At 35.6% G+C, this 20370-nt stretch overlaps 1 protein-coding gene and 1 long non-coding RNA gene across 2 annotated transcripts in view; one reads left to right on the top strand and one right to left on the bottom strand.

Annotated features, from left to right (window-relative positions):
• SMC2 (structural maintenance of chromosomes 2) overlaps nt 1–20370 on the top strand; it is a 436171-nt gene that overhangs the window by 246527 nt on the left and 169274 nt on the right. The gene's annotated exons all lie outside the window — the stretch shown is intronic.
• LOC129479085 (uncharacterized) lies at nt 5290–19796 on the bottom strand. The gene is made up of 3 exons (XR_008656548.2): nt 19639–19796; nt 7047–7144; nt 5290–5371 (listed from the first exon to the last, which is right to left on the bottom strand). It is a non-coding gene; the product is annotated as an uncharacterized lncRNA (long non-coding RNA).

The following is a 20370-nucleotide window of genomic DNA, read 5'->3' as shown; positions in this document are numbered from 1 at the left end:
CAATTTATTTAACTTCTTGGAAACTCAGTTTTCTTACCCACAAAATAGGAAAAATAAAAGCAGATACCTCCCATTTATTACATAGAATAAGTGAGTCAGTACCTGAGTGTGTAAAGCACTTAGAGCAGTGCCTTGCATATTCTAAAACCTATTGTTAACACTATAATTGTAGAATAATAAAGTCCTTCTAGGAAAATGTTTATAATTTTTGATATATTCATATGATAATATATAATACAATCTTTTTTGCTTTTGGAAAATATTTAATGCAATAAGAAAATGCTCATAATATATGGTTAAATAAAACTAGTTTGACTCAAAACTATATTCCTGTATTATGCCTATTTTGCAAATATGCACAAATGTGTATACATCAACACACATTAAATATACTAAAGGAAATCTCCAAATATTAATGTTAATTTTGGTTAGATTATTCTTCTTTACATATTTTAATATTTCTCATAATTTCCATAATAAATTTTTAAAGGATTAGACTCTGTAACACTTTTATAGAAAAAGTTAACACTGTTGAATGAGTTTTTTAAATAACTATTTAAATTCCATTTGTAATAGTATGTGAACCTGATAAACCCGGGTGGATTCAACTTCCCTTCAAAATGCTTTTCAACTAGTTCTTTCAAATTACATAAAGCGCCTATTTAAGATGAAAAATATTTGCATTGTATTATTATAGTGCTTCCACTTTTTAATTGCTTTTGTACCCCCAAACCAATGCCTTATTTATCTCATTTATAATGCTTTCAATATATGAGACTCATATTAATGTCTCCTACACATTAGAGAAAGTTTCTCCATTCATTCAATAGAAGATGTTTCGATGTAGATTCTCTTTATCCTCCATCAGGAATTTTGAGTGCTATAATACAGGGGTTTCCAACCCCTGGGCCTTGAACCAGTACTGGTCCGTGGCCTGTTAGAAACAGGGCCACACAGCAGGAGGTGAGCAGCTAACATGGGAGCATTACTGCCTGTGCTCCGCCTCCTATCAGATCAGCAGCGACATTAGATTCTCATAGGGGTGTGAACCCTATTGTGAACTGTGCATCCAAGAGATCTAGGTTGCAGGCTCCTTGTGAGAATCTAATGCCTGATGACGTGAGGTGGAACAGTTTCATCCTGAAACCATTCCCTACATCCATGGAAAAATTGTCTTCCATGAAACCAGTGCAAGAAAGGTTGGGGACTGCTGCTATAATAGACAGATCTTTGAAGCTAGACTTGTGTAAAAAACCAGAGAACTATTGTATTAATATTATGAAAAGAAGCTTGATTATAAAGCTCATCTGTTAAATTCAGAGACTATGTGAATTGGTTATTTGACTTCCTTTATGTTTTCTTGACAAAAGTAAGTGAATTATTTATTTACTTGGAACTGAAGGAAACCTTAGGAATGATCTAATCTAAACTAATACAGATTAGGGCAATCCAGCCATCACGCAATTAAATGTAGTTTATCTGACTAGGTAACATTTCTTTTCTCTTTCGTTGTATAATTCATTTCCTTTGTGAATCTCCCTGAAAGACTTACGGAGGACAATCTTCTCAGATATAACGTGACCATTCTTGCATTCCATACAGTCTGAATACTTACCTTTCTCATCTTACAGATGTGAAAACTGAAATCCAGGGTAGCTAGGTGGTTGCTTCAGACAAAAATCATTAATTAGAGATAAAATTAGGTCAAAGACCATGCTTTGACATCCAAGCCTATGATATTCTCAGTAAATTAAACCAATTCTTTTTAAAACACTATCAAATAAGCTATTTTAATCAATTATAATAGATATGCACACAAGGCTTTTTTATTTTTTTCTGGGAAAGTCATCTGGAATGAGACAGCCAGGTGTGAATATATAAACAAATATACTGGTTTAATGAGAAATCTAATGCAGTAGTCCATCTATGAGGTGAGTCAGTGTGGTTTGTGACCAGGGATGGGAGATATTGCAGCTTCGATAACTCAAATGTACTAGAATTTCATTCACAGCACACTGTATTAAGAATCTGCAAGAAGCATAAATTCCAGGTCTGAGTAAATGGTGAAAAAGAGGCGATGCCTTGGCTAACTCGACCTCAGATTCTAGTAGAGTTTAGAGATGCAGGGATGCCTAAACTGCAAGACTGGGAAAGGCAGATTATAACTATGCACGATTAAGAAGAAAAAGAAGAAAAATAATAGTTTGTTGACCAAAAATGTACTTTGCATTCAAGGATTTTTTTCATAGATTCTGTTAATGAGTGAGGAATACTTAAATATTTAAATATAATTTTTGGTAGTTCATCAATAATACTGATCACTAGGACTTCTTCAGAATACTTTGATAGGCTACTCACATAGCCGGAATAGTAAAGTGTATAAAATGGCATTGCCTATGGGCTTGCTTTATACAGAGGAAAATTGAAAACATAGCCAGCTGCCAGATGGAAGATGTGTTTGCAGAGCTCAGAAAACTGCTGCAGAGCAAACACTGCTTAACAATAGCAACTGGGGCCTGCCTTGGCACTTGTTACCTATTTGCAGTCATTCATAAAACTTTAATGTTTGGACATTAAACGAAGCACAGAAGTGATATTGCTATGGTCTGCTAAGTGTTAGTGCAGGATGAAGACCTATCGTTAGATTTATGAAAAACCACAACAGCGCAAGCAGCTATAATGATTTAAGAGAATATGACTGCTGATTTTCTTTCATCTAAGAGGATAGAGCTAACTGGTAAATATACAACTTACTTCATATAACTTATTTATGATGTACATGGAATCCTATAACAGCATCATGCTATCATGTTTTTCAATAATATATTCTGTCATTGGCTGAGTTTATGGAAGTAGTCTCAGAAATTGTCTTTCCCCAGAGTATCAATATGTAATAATATATGACCCTTGTTTGAGCTTAATTTGCCTAATTACCATGGATTACTCTATGTTAACAAGGGTTATTCCTCAAGTCAATTTATGATGATGCCTTGGGTGATATGGGAGATATAAAAAGAATGTTTCCAAAACAAAACATGTAGAAGAGGAAGACAGAACTGGGAATCAAACAAAGGAAAGATCTTTATTTGCCTCTCCATATCTCATTATTTTTTTCATCTATGAAAATTGATAATAGTTCACATAGTTTTTAGGATAATTTAATGAAACACTGCAAATGAATGCTCTGATCATAGTCTGATTTATAATAAGATAACAACTATTAGAAAGAATATTTGATTGTTGTGATCAAGTTCCTTAAGACCTGGAATTATAGACTGTAAAGAGGGACTGATGGTCTTTCCACCAGCATATCTGGGAGGGTCTCTGGCCACTTTTTTTCTCTCTCTACCCTCTACCTTAGATCCTCCAAACTTCTCAATATTAGTTATGGCTTATTTAACCCAATTCCAGAAATGATCTATGCACACCTGCAGGCTAAACCTCAATCAGTATAGGAACTAGCCAAATACATATTAATAGTTATTTTCCTAGCAAGTGGAATTTGGAAGTAGTTCACAGCTGTCATGACTGATGAATGTGAATCTAAAGCTATTCAAAGCCCCAGATGCCTGGGACAGCATCCTGCTGAAACTTCTTGACCTACACTAATGCTGTGCAGTGTCTCTGCTAGGCTGTAGACTAAACTCCCTCTGATAGTCTGGGAACACTGAGTTTCTGGCCTCAGCTTCTGATCATTACTCCTACTCCTTACTAATGTCCCCTCTGTTGCTTTCAAATTTATAATGCCACACAAAATGTCTACCCCATTTAAAACAGAAATTTTTGGAAATAGATGTCCTTTCTATATTGGATTTGAGTTTGAATAGTGTCCCTAGGGCTTACTGTAGATTTGTGGACAAAATAAATACTTTGCATTCTATAATTTTTTTCTCATGTATCTTGTTAATGAGTGAGAAGTATTTAAATATATGCATATATATTCACTTTTCCCCAACTTGGGTTGCACCCTCTGTTCTCACTGCACTATTAAACCCACATAAACTGGTTGCACAGTTCACATCCTTCTGCTTATTGGCTTTCCATTCTTGGAAGTGCTTCTAGGGTCAATAATACAGCCCAGGCCTACAGTTTAAGACACTCTTGGTTGTTTTATACAGGCTCATTTAGCATAAACTTCATGCATTGGGGGAAGTTAATTGTGGCGTCAGTTTATTATGAAGTTGTTAGAGAAAGTTTGCTTACATTAACAAACTGGTGTTCTACTGAGATTAATCTCTTCATTTCTATCATATGCTCCACATAAGACAAATAAAACATTTTACATGAAAATCACCATAGATTTCTCCATAGGTAGCAAAAGAACTCACCCCACATTCTGCAGGAGGGACTAGTATACTCTACAATACAATGGTTTGGGAAGAATAAGAAAATACATTCTGAGTCAATGAAGAATGAATATCTGACTGTCCTATACAGAAGTGAGATATTGGACTGCATTATGAATACTTATAGCAAAGGCCAAACTCTTCTTTAGACAAATTTTATTTTCAAAGAAGTCTATATATAAACATGTTATTTAGACTTCTTAACAAAACATTATTGGCCACACACCCCTCACCTGCATAAATTTACTTGACAGAAACATCTGAATTATGAATGTTTAGGTAGATTACACTTTTAGAGTTTAATACATTTGAAAATGTTATGTAAGATCAGTAAGTTTTAAAATTGCTCCATTATAGAGAAAGATACAGGAGGAACTGAAGAGATTTTTCTGAATTTCCTAAAAAGAAATTTCTAAAAAGGCAATGTATATATCTCAGTAGTATGAACCTAACAGATAAATATTTCATAATAAAACAAAAACTAAAAGAACCTCAAATTGGTTAAGAAAGGTCATAAAAATGACTCAATTAATTGTCAAGTTAACTGATAAATATTAATTGCAGCCCATTATGTGTCAGATTCTAGGAGTCCCAACCTGGTAAAACCTCAAGTATTGCTCAACAGATTTTGGGTGGGAGGGGCCATCTCTACACAGAGACAGCACTATGCTGAATAAGGAGTGAAGTGACTAGTCATACCTAGAATGCATCCTCTATATCTAATTATTCTCATTGTCTTCCTTCTCCTTGCCCATGTTTGTAGCTAAGATCATACTGACTGGGATCAATAAAGAGTTGCAATAGATTCCCATGATTCAAAAAATGAGAAAGAAAAAGTTCAGGTATATTTCTCTCTTTTCCTTATTCCTTTTTATTGCATATTTCCCATACTGTTTCTCTCTTTTTTTCTTGTCTCCTTCTGTCTTCTGTGCTTCCTCCTTCACTTACCTCCTTCTCCTTTTCTTCATCTTTCTTCTGTCATCTTCATTATCACTTCTTTTTCCTCTTTTTTCACCTCGTCCTAACTGCAAAAGTACATATCAATCATTAACAAACAAGCTTGGAACAAGTATTTAAGATCTTCAAAGGACTCATAGGTCAGGATATAAAAAGATCACCATCAGGGGTATTTTAAAGCCTTTATCATTGACATGATAAACAATGTCAGCTCCACGTAAAGATCACCAGAGAAACCTAGTAATCCACCAAAATCAAATTCATTAAACATTGAAGGAAAGAAGATCACCACCTCAATGGTCTCAATAGTGTCTCAAAAGGGAGAAATTAAGGAAGGTTTTGGGCTTTGGGGTTTGGGATAAAGTGATTTGAAGATGGGTCTTTCAAGATGAGGAACTAATTAGGATTTGGGAAAGTTTGTTACATATCATTTAGAATTGTTTCTCCAGCAAGTAAAGGATCTCGAAGTAAGCCTTAATAATCAAACGATTGCTCTAATAAGCAAGCTGTCTGCCCAGGTACATGAACTGTTGTCCAAATCATTTACCTAGATAAATTAGTTTACAAAAATTTCTTGAAGCAAAAAATAAAATGTATTGGCTTACAGGTTTATCTTCCTGGTTAAACATTTCCTGATCAAACAGTTAACTTATATTGACACAGTTAGTCTCACTTCTAGTCTCAATAGTTATGTGAAAGAAGTAGCCTTAGTTCTTACCCAAGCAGTGGACTTAGTTTAACACAAATAAACTGCTTTTTTATCAAAATATTGGGTAAATTGCCCCACAATATATTCTAGAAAAACAGTAAAATATAGGCTTTATCGTTCTCAACCAGGGAAAATACTATATCCCAGGGAGTATTTGGAAATATATCAGGCACACTGTTTGCATTTAGAGAATAGTTTCCAGAGATGCTGTTTTAATTCATTTGTTTTACTAGATAGGAAATACCTGAGAGTGGGTAATTTATAAAGAAAAGAGATCTAATTGTTTCATGGTTCTTCAGGGTGTGCAAGAAATCTGGTGCTGGCATCTGCTTCTGGTGAGGGCCCCAGGAAGCTCACAATAATGGTGGAAGGTGAAGCAGGAGCAAGCACATTACATGACAAGAGCTACTGCCAGAAAGTGAGGCAGGGAAGGTCCCAGACTTTTAAACCACCAGATTTCACATGAACTAAATGAGAGCTCACTTTTCACTAAGGGGATGGTGCCAAACCATTCAGGAGGAACCTGCCCCTGTGAGCAATCACCTCCCAAAAGGCCCCACATCCAACACTGGGAATCACATTTCAACATGAGATTTGGAGGGTACTAACATGCACACCATATCACATGCTAAATGAATTGCAACATGCAAGGCAGACTCACACAACAAAGAATTTTTCTACCTAAAATGCCAACAGACCCTGTTAAAAACAAGGGCTGAATGATCATAATTTAAGGTAGAGTTTCAGTTTAAAGACCACATTCTAAATACAATATACAGATTAGCAGCTTGCTATTTTTAATTTTCATTAACTTTCCAGGAAGTTCTGTTCCATTAACATGCCAGGAAGTTCTGTATGTTCATTTTCAACATTCCATAAAGAATATGAATGAAGATCTGGGAAGACATAAAGCTGAAAGGGATAGCCAATATGTAGGATACACAATCAAAATCCAAACTTTTCCTCAAAAAAATAAATGAATAAAATAAATGGGATATTTTACAGCTAATGTATAGAATTTAGTGTATACTTACCCCCCAGAAAAATTAAGTTGGCCTCCAAAAGACCATCCTTGACAGTAGTTTACGCATGGAATGTTTAGGAATTTTAGCAGTTCACAATTTCATGTAACCTAATAATTGGTGAAAATTGGACCAAATTATTGGAAGAACATTAGAGTTTCAATTTTAAAGCGTGTTAGGTTAATTGTAGGACATTATGTACATTATATTTTATGAGTGACATTAGCAAATCAAGATTAAGTCAGGAGAAAATAACCAAGATGATGAAGGGTATGCATATCATAGCACATCTATACTGATGAGAAATTAAGTAAGTGAGGTCATTCAGCTTGGAGATCTAGAGATACAGAAGCTAAGTAGAAATTGTCTTTGACAATATTTTAAGGAGCATCATTTTAAAAGAATGATCTGACATCATTCTAGAGTCTTGCTACTCAAAGTATGGTCCACAGAAGTGCAGCTATGGAATCACCCAGGAGCTTACTAGAAACACAAAATTACAGGTCCCATCCCCAACCCATTAAGGTAGAATTTGCACTTTAATGAGATCTCCAGGTGACTCCGTGCACATTTATGTCTGAGAAGTAGTTACAGATGTGTTTCTCAAACTTTTGTAAACGCAGTAATCACCTGCTGTATGTGATAAAATAAAGATCTGGAGACTGGAACTCACACTTTCTGGTTTAGAATTTCCAAGGGAAAAGGTCAGCTGATCTGTAAGCTTAGCAAGTACACCAGGTGACACTAATCATGCAAGTTTAGGGAACTCCACTCCAATTCAAATAATTAAATTTATACACACTATTAACATGAGCTAGATTTTGACAGGCATTTCTAAAATTTTGTCCTGTTGGAAGAAGGAGCTTCGGGAGGTAATGAGTCCTGGTCATAAGTAGAGGCTGACCATCTGTCAAAAATGACAAAGCAGGAAAGTTTGTTCTCTGTGGGAGGTAGAACTGGATGATTTTATATTGCCTCCCAAATATAAAAATGTAGATTCTCCTATATCCAGCTGTGATTTCTCAAGCCAATTTGTGGAGACACATGTAGCAATAAAAGCCAGAGGCAAATCAAGAATACAAACTTTGACCCCCATTTCTGTGGTCCATTCCCACTGCCGCCTTTCATGAGCATTTGCTGGTAATTCATCTAAACTGTGGTCCCAATGGCACCAAGAACTGAAAATAAATCCATGGGTTCCAGGAAGTAATTAAGGCTTTCTCTAGTGAGCTCAGCTTGAATTAACTTCAAGGAGTCTTGTAGCTGCCCAGATTTTTCACACGAAGTCATGTTATGGTGCATAATTTAATGCTGTAATTTATTCACAGTAATTCTTGTTAAATAAAGCCCAGTGGCAGTTTTACCATAGTAAGGAAAAGAAGTATTGCTTGTTTTATTGCGAGGAACAATGTTCACTGAAGTAAAAAAATCCAAACTCACCTATGATCTGTTAATATATATGTAATTGTTATGTGGAGTTCTCAAATTGAGCAGCTACAAGAGTTCTCAAATTGAACTGCTATGAAATTTCACCCTTATTTCTCTTTTATTACTCTGGTTGTTTGCAGATAAGATTCAATTAAAGTTTTGCCCTTCTGCCTCAAACTCTAGCACTAAGATATGCCACTCACAGGAATTTTCAGCAGACACTGTAACAAAATCAGACAGCCATCATTTCACTCATCCATGCTCTCTCTCTTTTTCATGTAGTATTAAGCCTGTTCTGAAGTAGAAAACAGTGGTTCTGAATAAGGAGGAAGAGGGAAGCAAAGCGGGGGAGAATCTGACAGATGTGAAAACTGGCTTTTCCAGTTGAAGTATCAGGCCTAAAATGTATATACCCATTTCTTGATGACAGTATGTGTCACTTGTGTGAGTATGAGAGTTGTGTTGGTGGTGTTGCTTGGCCTGAATAGAAGCATAAAGAACAGAGAGGAAGTATACTAGACTCTGACTTGCTGAAAGTCATTTGCTAATAACTATTTTTAAAGAAACAGTCTTTTCCTCCAAGTTTCAACTTAAGAAATAACACTAAACCTGTCTCAATGAGTGGCTTCCCCACCCACCAGCCCTTCATGCTAGAAATCTCCAAGTCACACTCAATGCTCCTTATTTCCCAATCCCCATAACCAATTGTTTACCAAGTCCTCTTTATTATACCTATGAAAGTTTCCTTTATATAGCACCTCCACTGCAGCCTAATGAATTCATAATTCATCCATTTTATAACACAGCCATTTGAATAGCACATAATCCTTTAAATAGCACATCCTCCAGCCTAATGAGCTCATAATTCAGCCATTCGTTTAACATATTTCTGAGTATCACTTTTGTATTGGACACTATCTCATGAAGGAATTAGAAAGTGAACCAACCAGTGTCTCTGCTAATCAGCTATCCCCCAAATTATAGAACAAATCTTCCTCTCCTCTCTCTCATTTAAATCTCTTCCCTTTCCTCAACCAATGAATATGTACCAAGATAATCTTTATAGCAGATCTGACTCTAATGAAGTTTAAATGACTTCCAATGGGCTAAAAAAAAAGTTTTCCAATATAAGTACAAATGAAAATCATCTGAATTATTTGGGGAAAAAGAGAAAGAGAGAAAAAAATAGAGAAATAGTAGCATAAAGAAGAAAGGAAGGAAGGAAAGAGGGAAGAAGAAAGAAGGGAGGAAGGAAGGAGGGAAAGAAGGAAGGACGAAGGGAAAAAAGGAAGGGACGGAGGAAGCAAGGAAGGAAAAGAAAGAGAAATGGGTAAAGAGAAAAGGAAGGAAGGAAACAAAGAAGGGAGGAAGCAGGGGAGGAAGGGAAGAGGAAAAAGGGAAGATTAACGCCAGCCCCACCTTCCTATCAATTTGTGTTTTGTAGGTTCGGTGCAGGGCAAAGGAAGTTGACTTTTTACCAGACTCTCTGGGTGATTCCTATGATCAGGCAAGTCTGGGAAATACTAGGCTAAAGAGTACAGCCCAAAATATATAAATTGGCTTTCAAAATCCTCCATAATCTGCCCTGTATTTTGTATTTTGTCTTCTGGTTCGGTCATTTGCAAATCTTGCTTGCAAACCATAATTAACTGTCAGGCTTTGTAAACAGTCCACATCCGTTAGCCTCAACCCTGGATCCTTAGAGATCACGAATCTATAGATCTAGGATATGTACTTTAAAGAGTCTAGTAGGTGATTCTGAGGCGCAATTGAAGTTTAAATCTGTTGCCCTAACCACATTACATTAGACCAATACTTTTCTCCAACAGCCAACCCCTTTCCTCTCACCATCAAATTGTTAATTCTTTTTTTTCTCCATGGTATATCCTACTTTTCTTTCTTTTCTAAACCAGGAAAACATTTTTCAAAATCCTCTTTAAATGTCACCTCCTCTGTGAATACTTCTGTTTCCCCCTCAGCCCACAGCCTTTGAGTTTCCATAACCCCCAGCTTATATTGCTAGCCTCTTACTGCATAATCTTGTGCCTATCTGAATAAGTTTGCCTCTTCTGTTAGATTATGATAGCCTGCTTTCCAAAGATGCTGGCTTTTTCCCCTTATATACCTTATATAATCCCAAAGCATTTAAAAAGGGGTGGGAGGTAGAAAGGAGGAAAGGGATAATTATTGAGAGGGACACATTGGGGGGTATTTGGCATGCTGGTAATATTCTATTTCTTAACCTACATGGTAGTTGGATATTACTTTGTTATAATTCATTAAATTGTACATTTATAATTGGTATATTTTGTTGACATATGTGTTATCTCAATAAAAAGAAAAAAGAAGAAATAAAATTATCTCCCATAATAAAAATACACTCATAGTCAAACTCAGAAAAGAGACTACTCGACTACTTGTGTCTTTTCTACAATATCATTTTGCCCTGAGTCATTTCTTTTACAGAAGATGAGATCTAAGATTCTCTGTCATGTAAGCCTACAGGTTGACCTTCTTATCAAATATAATCATGGAAATTCTCAAATAGTTCTTGACAGTCTGCTGTGTCTTTTAAAATAAGAGAGTCAGATTACTATTAAAAGATTGGAGAGAATAAAAAAATCTGGTTCAGACCAAATTTTGAGTCAAAAATTCAGATGTCTACTCTTTTATGCCTCCATAGCAATTTAGCAGTTGTAGAATTCAAATATGTTATTCCATGATTTAGAGAACCAGGTTCCCACAAAATGGAATAAAGTTTTAATTCATTAAATGTACTATATGGTAGACAAGGGGTTCAACACTGGAAATCAGACAGCTTGCTGCCCTTAAAATGCTTACGGACTATTGAGAGAAAGGATGATTACAGTATAGTGTGAGAAGGACTATAAAAGTCCCCTGAGGAAAATGCATGTGTATCAGGAAAGATTACTACCTTCTATCCAATCAACCTCACGTTGGAGTCCTGTTACAAAGCTCCACTGAGATACATACTTATTGGTCCCACCTGGATAGCAGGGGCAAATTATAAAATGAAAAACACATTGAAAGAGTTAAGCCTTGGGTAAGGTATGATGTTGCTCTTATAATGTTGACTCTTGGTTGACTTTTGACTGGTGGTTGCCTATTCCAGTGATCATTCATTGATACCACTATTTACCGATTCCCAACAGTATACAAGGCACTATATTCAAGACTAAAAATAAGGCCAAAAAAAAAAAAAAAAAAAAGACAGGGTATATCTCTGCAATAAGGCCAAAAAAAAAAAAAAAAAAAAAAAGACAGGGTATATCTCTGCCTTTGGAAAGTCACAGAACAAACAATCAGGATATTAAAAAGATGTGACAAGCGTTGCAATGAGAAAGTAGAGATTATGTTTAGATATTTATGTCTCAAGGGAGGAAGAAGTTGAAAACTGACCTTAACTTGGTAAGTTGGGGAAGTCTTTCCAGGCCTGAAGAGTCAAGAGGGAATAACTAACACAAGAGAGGAGTGAGAAGTGCAGGGACAGTGATTTGGCCAGAGGACACAGCACAGGAAAAGATCCAGAGGAAAAACTATAATCATGGAATTTCTCAAATAGAAATTCTCAGAGGAAAAGCAGATGACAAGTTCAGGGATCTGAGAAACCTTTATGATGAACATGAAGAAATAGTAAGTGCTGAGACTGAAGAGGTGGACAGAGACCAATGAGTGATAGACCCTCAGAAGCTAGGTAAATTGGGTTTCAGAGTTTTGGCTTATATTGTGGCAGTAAACAGAGAGATATCAGAACCCATTTAAGGTATTTTAAGCAATGAAGTGTTAGAAGAGTTACATTCAAGAAAAAAAAAAAATAACTTAAATTGCCATTTGAGAAATTCACTGTGGGGAGGACCAGATTAGGGAAGGGAGCTAAACCAGTCTTCTCAGCAGGGTTCATACACTGCATGGGGTTGGTGTGCTGGGACATAAGTGAAAGCTAGGGATACACATGGTGTAGTTTCAAGAGGTGAAAATTTTACTTACAATTTGGGATAAAATAAGTTTTATGTTCTCTATGCTTCAAAGGTTTCACCACATACCTGTGCAAACAAAGCCAGCAGAAACTCGCTTTTCTCAGGCAACCAAGGTCATGGTTTTATCATGAAAGCCAGAAAAGTAAAAATAATTTATATGTAGCAACAGATTAGAAAATATGGCACTTGTGTCTAGTCCCTGAGGCTTTGGACACAAAAACTTAAAAGCAAAGATGATAGCCCTTCTCAGCCACAATTAGCAACTCAGTACTAAGCAGCAGTCATCAATGTAAAAAAAAATTTATGATATACTTAGATGTTTATTTAAAGTATGGGCTTTTTTATTGGAGAGATGCAAATTAGTCTAAATTTCAGTATCTTTTGTGTGAAAAAAGAAACTGAACAATTACCACATGAAACTCTTTTTTCAACAACATTTAAAAGCCAATCATGCAAATTTTAAGTGAAAATCATCAGAAGTTTTGGAGCTGAAAAAGAAATGACTAAGAGCAAAACAATGAAAAGAACAATCAAACAAGCAAATGAAAAGTTCTTGGATTCTGCCTTCCAGATCCATTTCAAAACCCTCTTGGAAGAAAATCTCATATTTAGAAGTACATTTAGAAAAGTGCTGTGCTGTAGATGTGGCCAAATCTGTTTGAGTCAAGAAAGGGCAGTCAAACAGTTGCCTTAGACATCTCACCAGCCAACACATTTTAAAATATTTTAAACTTAAAGACAATTTAAGAGACTGAGGTAAACCTACTTATTTTTACAAGTGGTTGCAAGCATATATCATCATGATTTGGCTATATTATTGGCCTGGAAGACCGAATATATTAAAAGTCTGCAGAAAAAAAAACAAAACAAACAAGGGAGAAGGAGGAGGGTTGGTATGGGTGTGTGTATACAAATACATATAGAATTTATAATAAGGAATTGACTCACACAATTAAGGAAGCTGGCAAGTCCCAAGATTACAGAGTGAGTTGACAAGATAGAAACCCAAGAGAGCCAGCCTGAGTACAAAACCTTAAGAACCAAGAGAGTTAAGGGTGTAGTCCCAGCTGAAATGCTGGCAGGCTCAGGACCCAGCAAGAGTCAAGGTTTCAGTTTGAGTCCAAAGGCAAGAAAAAAGCTGGTGTTCCAATTTGAAGGCAATCAGGAAGGAAAAATTATTTCTACTCTGGGGACAGTCAGACTTTTGTTGTATTCAAAGCCTTCATCTGATTAGAGGAGGCCCACCCATATCATGGAGGCCCATCTTCTTCATTTAGTCTGTTGATTTAAATGTTAATCTCATCCAAAAGCATCCTCATAGAAACACCTAGAATAAAGCATGGTCAAATATCTGGGCATCCCATGGCCCAGTCAAATTGACAGATAAAATTAACCATCACACTGAGTAATTTGATAAGTACTGTTCAGTAATTAGTAGTGTAAAGTCATTTCTCTCTATTTGAGTGAGTTTTCTAATAAGAGTTTTAAATTATATGTAGAAGTTTTCTGGATGAATACAGGGAGATTAGTTTAGATTTTTGATGTTTCTTTAGCTGAAAGTTATCCAAAGACACGGTGTGTCATCAACATGGATCTCAAAATTAGCTCTTGTTGCTCCTTCACTTTTTTACCTTCAGAATTACAAAGACATCTGAACATTAAATATACAAAATAGATACACACAAACCTTCACATCCAAATCATTTAACAATTCTAAACATAAAGCTAAGTATTTCTATTTCTTTTTTACTCATTTGCTTCCCTGAAAAAGCACTCCGAAAATTAGTGTTATGATAGAAGTAACTGAAAGAGAGAGTTGGGACTATGATAAAGGTAAGCTACATCCAGGGTGGGGACTGCTTTTTTCTTTTTTCTTTTTCTTTCCTTTTTCCATTTATTTATTTAAAGTGTCTTACTCTGTTGCTCAGGCTGGAGTGAAATGTCACAATCACGGATCACTGAAGCCTCAGCAAACCAGACTCAAAGCAACCTTCCACCTCAGCCTCCTAAGTAGCTGGGACTATAGGCCTGCACCAACATGATTGGCTAATCTTTTATTTTTTGTAGAGAAGAGGTCTCACTTTGTTGCCCAGGCAGATCTCAAACTCCTGGACTCAAGTGATCCTCCCACCTCAGCCTCTCAAAGTGCTGGCATGTGAACCACCATGCCTGGCTGGATGGGGACTATTTTAGTATAAGAAAACTTAATTCTGAAAGGAGAGAATAAGAGACATCATAAAGGTGACAGAATTATCAATGTGTATGACAAAAAGTATTAAATGATTTGGATACATAGAGGATATTTTGGGTGTTTTTTACCTATGTGATATTTTATATGTATTTAGGAGGCTTAAGGAAGAAAGCACAAAAAAGCTCAGTGTTGGCATGGCTCTGAGAACTTCCCTACAGAGTTGAATAGACACATATTTTGAAACAGTTGGGACATGGCATTTCTGTTAGTTTCTTTCATTCTCAGTATAGGCCTATTTTCTTCTTTTAAGCTGCTGTTTCAAGGGACTCTTGAACAATTTAATCTTGTAGGTCCGGGTGACTTTTGGTCATTTGCCACATGTCACTCCTTTCTCAACAGTAAAGGAACACTACAGAATTACAGCTAGAAGAATATGGTACCCAGGGATTTGGACAGTTCCATTCCAATAAATGATTTATATACTTAAAAACAAAGAGAGGGAAGAGGGAACAAAACAGTGAAATACTGTACAGTTCTGGATCACAAAAGTGTTGAATACCTTCTATTTTGTAATATTTCCATTAAAGACTAGTGGGAGCCTGACTTTCAGTGTCTCACCTGAGTAAAGAAAAAGCTGTAATTAGCTTGCCTGCAAACAAACCCTTTTTTATTATAACCTGCTTTACCTTAAACAGAAAGAAGTCTTCTTTGTTCATATTTAATATCTGATTATGAGCTGAACTATGCTGTCTTTGTAAAGATATCACTCACAAAAATGTACGTTCCTAAACAGCAGAGAGCATTTTCAGCTGCTGGAAATAGATCTGGCACATAGTATAAACTCAAAAAAATGTATTAATTTAATGTTGAATGCTTTCTGTGAAAGGGAATTTTAGTTCCAGAATTAGCTACATTTACAGGAATTAGTAGCAAACAGAAACAGAAATAGAGGGATAGAACTCTAATAAATGGCAATGTGGGGCAGATTTGGAGTGTCATTTTTGCTGAACATTCTGCTTGCACCCTTCCTGATCTACTCTCTACCCTAATATACCCTGATATATCTTCCAGGAGGTTGAGTGTCCCCTTTTCCTCTGTTTCCTATTGGGTTCTGCCAATGGGTGGACCAGATGACGATTAGAAGGCAAAAACAAGAAGCCGACACTTTTGTTTCATTGGCTTTTTACTTTCCAGGCTCAATCTCAGCCATTTAACTACCAAAGTACTCATCTTCAAGGGCGCTGACTCTCCTACAGCTGAAGTTCTCACCCAATCCAAAGATAGAGCCCAAGGCTGCCATCACTTATGAATTTCCTTTTACCCTTCCCACACACATCTTTGTCAGTTGTTTTGAGTATGTCATCTTCCTATGAGGACCCTAATCCATACAGCTTTGGATGTTGTGAGGTTTGGACTCAATTCTGTAGGAAAGAAGAATCAGTAGCTTTTCGAATATCAAGACATTCATACAGCTAGAAACGATAGCAGCACAAAACAACCTAGTACACTGCAAAGTGCTTAGAAAGATAGTCCTTATTAGAAGCCATAATCAGTGCTTAAAAGAATGCATGATATATATGGCCCAAGATACATATTAGTTAAATAAAATAATAAGTTATCCTTGAAAATGATTGATTAAATCTGTGAAGCCTACAGCTTAAACTTCAAGGAACTACAGACAAAGAGAGTACATTTTCTACAAGAACCTCTAGTTATTTTGGAATGGAGGAGTAACAAAACAGGTAGATTACAGAGGAATCCTGTAAGCTTAAAGCAGGCAGTCTAAATGAGGAATTCCCTGAGAGAGCAGGACCTGAGCAGGGTCTCTTCGGCCATTAGGTGTTGTGCCAGCTTTTATTCCCAGCTGTCTTAGTGTGACCACAGATAATTCCTTCTGAGTGATTAAGTAAGTACACTAGTGTAGTGCCGCAGTGAACAATTATTGCTTTACAATCCATAAGGACAGACCTGGAATTGAAGACAGAGCCAAGGCATCACTTGCCTCACCCTGCAGACACCACTCTGATATCAAAAAGTGGTTGACTTCATTAAAGCTTTCCAAGTATAGAGCCTATGAGGAAATTTTTAGAATTAGGAAGCCTGCAAGACAAGATGCCAAGCAGAACTAAGGAGGTGAGGGGGAAAATACAAAGGAGGAATTGAACAAAGAAAGACGTTGTTGCATTTCCTGAGCAAGTTCTTTTACTTCCTCCTTGTAGCCAAATTTCCCCAGGACAGGGACTTTTTTTTTTCCCCCTCGAAATGACCTTTGTTATTATTTGTGAGAGATTGTATAAATAAAACTTGTCTGTTACAAAAAAATATATGAGAAATACAGTTAGAGCAGATAGGTAGAATACTATGTGGGAATATGTAACTCCTGCAACTGAATTTTATAAGCGAATTAATATTTCTACAAAGGGTTAAACTGGTCTAACCAAGAACAAAATGATCCATCTAGAAGCTTAATTGGTACAGGGTGATAAATTCCATCAGCATAGATACTCATCTAATTCTAATTATAACCTGTAAGGTAAGTATCATTATCTCCAAATGAGTAATATAAGAGTGGATATGAAAGCTATCATATACTGATGGTGTACTGTGTTCTAGGCATGTGCAAGCATTGTAATACATGAATTCATTTAAACCTCAAAATATCTCTGTAGAATTAGATTTTACTGGCCCTATTATTGTAGGCGAGAAAACTGACATCTATTCCACTTCCCAGGGTAACATAACCTATACATGTCAGAGATGGAATTTTAACCTCATCTTTGAACTACAGATTCTCCAGGGTTTCCACTATTCCATACTGTCATATGATTTTCTATCGGAAATACTGCCAGGTATTCTTAAAATTGGTCTTGCACACTGCCAAGAGACTCCCCGCCTTTATGCTCTTCCACATGTCTTCTACTAGCAAAGATGGGAGAGAGACACTCCTCTTGAATTATGCATTAATTGCATGCTCGTATTAATGATTAGTGGAATAGTTCAGAATTATAAAATATACTTTGTGCTCTTCAACCCACCCTATTCCTAGAGTAGAGGAACACTCTATAGAGATAATAGTGCAGTATTATTATTTTCTTTAAAATATAGTAGCCACATTTGGATTCAAGGGACCAAAAACAGTGAGCTATCAAGTTCTTTGAGTTGAAAGTGGAAGTGCAGAATTTGTGAACTGTTGTATTTGGAAACATATTTCAAAAAGCTGCAAAATCATGAAGCCATTCAAAACACTATAAAGCAGAGGGGTAAATGAATGTATCATTATCTGCTGGTTTATCTATTTTATCCACATCAGAGCATCTTAATTCTCATATTCCAGGACTGCTGAGTATGTTTAATTCTGCCAAATTATTTCATAACATAGAAATGATAACAATAAAACATATATGAATTAGCAGATTTAGAATATGTTAAGTAGGGTATTGCAGGAGTTATGGACTCGGTGAACAATACTAGGAGCATAAGACATGGGAGAAGTGGTTATCAAATTCTGAATATTTAATATTTCATTTCTTCAGTGAAATAAACCATTCAGTAAATGAGTGAGAGCCTAATTGTTGCTGGAGTTCAATTCTCAGATTTAAAACTCACAAGAGTGTAACTCTCAGCAAGTTATTTATCCTTTCTAATTCTCCATTCCCACATGTGTAGTGATGAAAACAAAAATCTGTTGTAAGGCTCAACAGAGTTTATGCCATTAAGCACTTAGAGGAAGAGTTCAATTGATGTTTGCTCTTTGTATTAGAGCCGGAAAATTACTGTTCCCAAAATTTGCCTTCAAGAGAGCATCTACTAACAACAGGCTAAGAGTTGTGATACTGTGACTAGGATCAAAGCTGAGAACATCTGAATAGCACTAATTCTTTGATGACTTTTCTACTAACAAGACTCCTTTACATACCTTCAAACTATGATAATATATTTTGTGTTTATATAACAATTACATGTTTCAAACGCAATTGTATTTATTTCTGCATTTGGTTTGACAACCAACACTTAGCTTCATGGATACTGCACTGCTTCTGTGGCCAGTCCCGCCACTACGATCTTAAGCTTTAAGTCCTTCCAGAAGAGACCAGGAGATCACCCACATTTACCCAAGGCATGAGATTGAAACATTAAGTTTGAATTTGGAGAATCAATGAAGTATACATGGTGACATCTGCTTTGTGCCTCTCAGCACCTACATAAAATATCTGGAGGACTATTAACTCCCAAGAGGGTCCTAATTGTATATTTGAAATTAATATTCATATCATTATATAACTTGAAAATAAATTACAGTTATCCTTTGGTTCCTATAAGATATTGGCTCTAGGACCCCTGTGAATACAAAAATCCATGATACTCAAATCCTTTATATAAAATGGTGTAGTATTTTCATATAATCCACACACATCCTCCTGTATACTTTAAATCATCTCTAGATTACTTATAGTACCTAATACAATGTAAATGCTAAGTAAATATTTGTTATGTTGTATTTTTATGTGCATTATATTTTATTGTTGTGTTGTTATTTTTTATTGGGTTTTCTTTTGGAATATTTTTGATCCATGGTTTGGTGAGGGTGTTACTGTGGAGGTTCAGCTTTTCAGCGTTTTACATTTATATTGTCAACTTTAGTTTATGTTTTATGAACTTCCTCTTCACTTGCTTTGATCATTTTTTATGGGACTATTCAACATTTCCTTGCGAATTGTGTAGTATCTTATTATACAGTTGACTCTTGGACAACACAAGCGATAGAGGTATGAACCCCTGATCAGTCAAAAATTTGTGTATAGCATTTGACTCCTTTATAACTTAATTACTAATAGCCTACTGTTTGACAGGAAGTCTTACTGATAAACAGCCAATTCACGCATATTTTGTATGTTATGTGTACTATGTACTATATTCTTACAGTAAAATAAGCTAGACAAAAGAAAATGTTGTTAAGAAAATCATAAGAAAGAGAAAATATACTTACTGCTTATTAAGTAAAAATGGATCATTATAAAGTCTTCGTCTTCATGCCTTCATGTTGAGTAGGAGGAGAAGGAAGAGCAAGGGCTGATCTTGCTGTTTCAGAGGTGGCAGAGGTAGAAAAAAATCAGGTGGACCTTTGCAGTTCAAACTGTTGTTCAACTGCCTGTTAAGAATATTCACATAATAATAGTTTTTTAAATCACTTCTTTGTTGGAAATACTAACATAAGAATTATTACAATAAAGAACAAAAGAAAACACTAAAGCATAAAGCTCTTAAAAATATTAGCCTTTTTATTACTTTTAAAAATTATCTCTAAAATGCTAAGTACAAACCAAATTTAGACTTATAAAACTCATGTGTGTTAGTCTTTATATCTTATAGAGTTTTTAGCCTATTTATAAGTATTATCTCATTAGGGAAATGCAAAACTTCAGAGGCATCCACGAAAATTTATATGAAGAAGAGCTTTAAAATAGTAAAATTTTAAAGTTGTCACATTACTTTAAAATAGCCCACTTTTGCAGTTAGAAGCTTGAGTGAGTTTTCACTGATTAGAGTTTAGAACCTCTTAAAAAATGTAATGAACCAAAACAGTTGTTCTAATATTAAACACCCTCAGTAAATCTTAAAGAAGTTTAGTATTGAACCAGAATATTTTTTCTAAATTAAAACAACCATTCATTTTAATACACATTAAGAGGTTTTGAAACATTTTGGCAAAATAGGATTT

This window comes from Symphalangus syndactylus, chromosome 3, assembly GCF_028878055.3.
Source record: "Symphalangus syndactylus isolate Jambi chromosome 3, NHGRI_mSymSyn1-v2.1_pri, whole genome shotgun sequence".
Taxonomy (NCBI): domain Eukaryota; kingdom Metazoa; phylum Chordata; class Mammalia; order Primates; family Hylobatidae; genus Symphalangus; species Symphalangus syndactylus.
Note: the sequence above shows the minus strand (reverse complement) of the source record. Positions and strands in the feature narration are given on the sequence as shown.